The 4494-nt window shown below is 42.8% G+C and overlaps 1 pseudogene; it reads right to left on the minus strand.

The window, feature by feature from the left end:
- Window positions 1-1172: 1172 nt before the first annotated feature.
- On the minus strand, window positions 1173-1335 carry LOC116864828 (annotated as a pseudogene).
- Between the last annotated feature and the right edge of the window lie 3159 nt (window positions 1336-4494).

Here is a 4494-nt window from a genome sequence, read left to right on the forward strand (position 1 = left end):
TTCAGTTTTTTGAGAATCATTCTGGCCCCCTTGCATGAAGAAAGCAGTTTAGGGTGGGTAAAGTAGATTCCAGGATATCAGTTAGGAGGCTGCTGTAGGAATCCAGGGGAGAGAAGATAGTGGCTTGGGTCAGAGTGGTAACCTATGAAAAGGGTATGAAGGCATTGGATTTGGAATATGTTTTGAAGGTAGAACTGATAAGGCTTTTTGACAAATTGAATAACTTTTAAGGAAGAAGAGCAGTTAAGAATGACTACTAATCATTTTGCCTGAGCATCTCTTTGGTGCCATTTACTTAAATTAGCCCAGTGAGGGCACCTAGGTGGGTAAGTCTATAAGTCTGTTAATCTCAACTCAGGTATTGCTCTCAGGGTCTTGAGTTCAAGCCCCACGGTGGCCTTCATGCTGGGCATGAAGGAAATAAAAAAAGGCCTGAGGTTGGGTGGGGAGACAGAGCAAGTTTAAGGAGGTGTGGAGAATCACGTGTTCAATTTTTGACACATTACAATTGTGATTTCTGTTAGCCCTGCAGATGTAAGTATTGAATGAGCAAAGGGATCCATCAGGAAAAGAGTCCAGGCTAGAGATGCAAATGTGGGAGTCACCAGTGTATTTGGAGAGGTGTAGGCTTAGGAGGGGTTATTCACTCAATTTATTACCTGCTATGTGTAGGTCACAGTGCTCTGTGCTTGTAATATAGCAGAGACAAGACAGACACAGTGATTATTCCAAGTGACTTGATCTGAGCCGTACATGCCACCAGGAATCGTCTTGGCTTATTATTATTAAATACATTTAGTGTTAAAGTAGAAGCAAGCATCGAGATGATCATGTAATCATCCAATTTGCAGCTGAGGAAACAGAGAGATTAAATGATTTGTTAAAATCTGTTGTTTAAAAACCACTTACATTTTAGATTTTTTTTAAAAAATGCATATGTCCAGTCCAAATTGTGCATATTCTTCATTTTTAAGTGCATTTTCTTACAGTCTAAGAATGAAAGTTCAAGTTGAGGGGAGAGTAAAACAGATGGTCAAAGGCTTTGCCAGAAAACCTATGAAGAATTCAACTGAATTCAATAAGTATTTATTGAATATGTACTGGGCTGGAGACTAAGCACTGTCTTAAACCTCAAGAAACACACACACGTACACATACACACATCCATATCCTCTCCTTTGAGCTTTTTATAAAAAGCATCCTGAAACAACCCACAGAATGTTTGCAAATCATATCTCTGCTAAGGGACTTGTTTCTAGAATATATAAAAATTCTTAGCAATAATCGCGCCTCGGATAAACCTCATTGGCTACGATACTGCCACTGCGCAAAGCTTAGAATATATAAAAATTCTTACAACTCAAAAATAAAAGAGACAAGTAACCCAATTTAAAAATTGGCAAAAAACCTTCTATAAACATCCCGCCCCCCCAAAAAAAGTACAAGTGTCTGAGAAGCCCATTAAAAGATGCTCAAACTACCAACCATTAGGGAAATGCAAATCAAAACCAAAATGAGCTATCGCTTCACACCTAAGATGACTATAATCAAAAAGACAGACAATAGGGGTGCCTGGGTTGCTCAGTCAGTTGAGTGTCTGCCTTCAACTCGTGATCTCTGATCTCAGGGTCCTGGGATGGAGCCCTACAATGGAACCCCACCTCTGCTCCCTGCTCATCAGGGAGTCTGCTTCTCCTTCTCCCTCTGCCCCTCCCTGCCACTCCTGCGCTGTCTCTCTCAAACAAACAAACAAACAAACAAAACTTAAAAAAAAAAAGACAGACACTAACAGGTGTTGACAAGGATGTGAGAAATTGGAACCCTTATATGTTGCTAGTAGGACTATAAAACAGTAACGACACTTTGGAAAACATTTGGCAGCTTCCCAAACTGTTAAATGTAAGATTACCATATGACCCAGCAATCTCACACCCAGGTATATTCCCAAGAGAAAGTAAAATATATGCCCGCACAAAAAAATGTGTGTACAAATACAAATGATCATATACAAACACTATTCACAGCAGCATTATTCATAATAGCCCCCAAATAGAAACAACCCAAAAGTCCATAAATTGGTAAATGAATAAACAAAATGTGGTATAGCCACTCAGTGGACCATGGTTCAGGAGAATTGCCGGGGATGTAAGTATAAGGTGAGAATGGATAGCCAAGGACAGAGTTCCGTGAAGCACCAATACTGAAAAGATAAGTGGCAAAGGAAGGGTCTGAGATGAAAACAGATGGCCAAGAATAGGCAGTGAAAAGAGAGTTGACATTATGAAAACCGAAGGAGGACCTCCCAGAAGGAACTGCTTAGCGGAAACATGCTACAGTGAGATAGGTCACTGGTGAAAACCAAGACACAATGCCATAAACAGTGGACTTTCGTGATTGCAGCTGGGTCTGAATGCACTAGCTGTTAAGACATTTCTAGAACAGGTGAGAAAATTGGAATGTGGAAAATGTATGTTACAGAACTGTTTTAGTAGGTGTGATAGGATCCTATGGTCATGTGGAAAAATGTTCTTATTTTTTAGAAATGCATACTGAATTATTTTAGAGTGAAATGTCAGAATATCTGTAATTTATTATATAATAACTCAACAAAAGGAAACAGTTATGGCAAAATGTTGATAATGGCTAAGTCAAAGAAATGGGTGTATTTGTTACACTATTGTACTTCTGTGTTTGAAAACTTCAGAAAATCTAAAATCTATTCAACAAACAAACAAAAACCTGAGAAGAGGCCACCAGAATAGGCAGTTAGGAGAGCCCTGGTGACCCCTAGAAAAATAGCTGTGAGAAGTGGGCATAATATCCAGAGTGTAGGAGGTCAGGCTGGGAAGTGGGCAAAAGAAGGAAGCTGGGTGAGACTATGTTCTAGTGGGTTGAAAAGATGAGGCATCATGGGAAGATGTCTGGCCTGGGAAGAAGCTCTGGTGGTTTCTGTGGGAAGAGAAGATGCAGTGTTCCCGGGAGGCCACAACATTTAAAAAAAAAAAAAAAAGGCTTTGGGAGGGATGGTTGGGGCTGACCAGGGTCAGTCCTCGGGACACAGGTGTGGAATAGCTACAGTGCTTGGAGATGAACACATGGGCCTGGACAGCTGGTATGGGCTCATGCTGGGAAAGGTGAACTCTGCCCCATGGGGACACAGGTATATGAGCATTAAAGAATGGTGGGGTTCCGCTCATGCTGCTGCACTTTCTGTCCTGTAAGTTCTAAAGCCAAGCAGACCTCGAGCTGTGAGGATAGGTTTTTCCTTTCCCAACCCCATCCGTCTGCATTTGAGATTCATAGTGCTTCTGCTGATTCAACTTTGACCCTATTTTGTGTGAGCTAATTATCCAGGCTTTATTAGGCAAGGAGAGTGTTCTCCCATGTTATCCCTGGGTTCTATCTCTTAGCTTCCTTGCACTGGTACATTTCTTCTCCCTAAACTCAGAAAAGCTGTATAAGGCTGTAGTTCGTGGGTGAGTGTGTGCATGTGCTTGTGTTGGGGGTGGAAAAGTGGGAAGAAGAGGGGGCCTGCATCTCTCCCAAGAGCCCATCGGAGTGCCTACTACACGGGAGGTTTCCAATGTTAGTTTCCTTCCCCTTGCCTCCCTCACCCATTCCAATAGCCTAGTTTCCACCCAAGTGGTAACCCATTAATCAGTGTGGCATCTGCAAACACCCCCATGGAGTTCCCAAAGGCCACCCAGGAAACAAGATCACCGCCACAAGATCACATGCTCAGAGCATGTGAGTAGAAGGCAATGTCAGTCCTCAGGAGGGGCTGGGAGTGGCAGTTTCTGGATTACTGAGCTGCTCAGTGAGAAGAAATTTCCTGGAACAGCCCCCAATTGGGAGCCACTGCTCTAAATAGTGACTATGATTCCTTTCCAGTCACCTCTGAAACTTCTGCTGTTCACCTTTGACCAAGTTCTGCCCAAGATGGGGCATACCTCTAAGGTTCTCCATTCTGGCTGCACATTGGAAACAGAGATCTTAAAAATGCTGACACCTGGGTCTCACCCCAGAGAATCTGATTTAGGTGGCTTCATGCCCCCCAGTAATTAGCCAGGGCTGATAACAGTTACCAGCAGACTTTCTTTGTGAATAACCTTGAAGCTAGGGTGGCAGTGAGGGGAGCAGCTTTGAATAAACGCTTCCATTAACTGGGGAAGTGCCTTCCTTAGCTCCTCCCCCTTTATTCTGCTCTTTCTCCTCTTCTCCCTCCCACCCATTTTTATTATAATTCTTTAGAACTAATTGTGCAGTTCCCTTTTGTTTGTCCAAGCCATTCTTCCATTGCAACAAAAGGTTAGAATGGAAAAGGCAGCGCAGTCTAATAGTCTTAATATTTTTATTTCCTCCTGGCTTACATTCTGACTGAGGGAGCAGAGGAGGGTTAGGAAGAGACACTGACATTCAGGGTAAATGGCAAATGAGTCAGTGTCCAGCCGGGCTCAGCTCAGCCCAGTCCTTGGAGCCAGGCATTGGTATGGG

Source organism: Lontra canadensis, unplaced genomic scaffold (genome assembly GCF_010015895.1).
Source record: "Lontra canadensis isolate GAN:19392208 unplaced genomic scaffold, GSC_riverotter_1.0 scaffold6, whole genome shotgun sequence".
Taxonomy (NCBI): Eukaryota; Metazoa; Chordata; class Mammalia; order Carnivora; family Mustelidae; genus Lontra; species Lontra canadensis.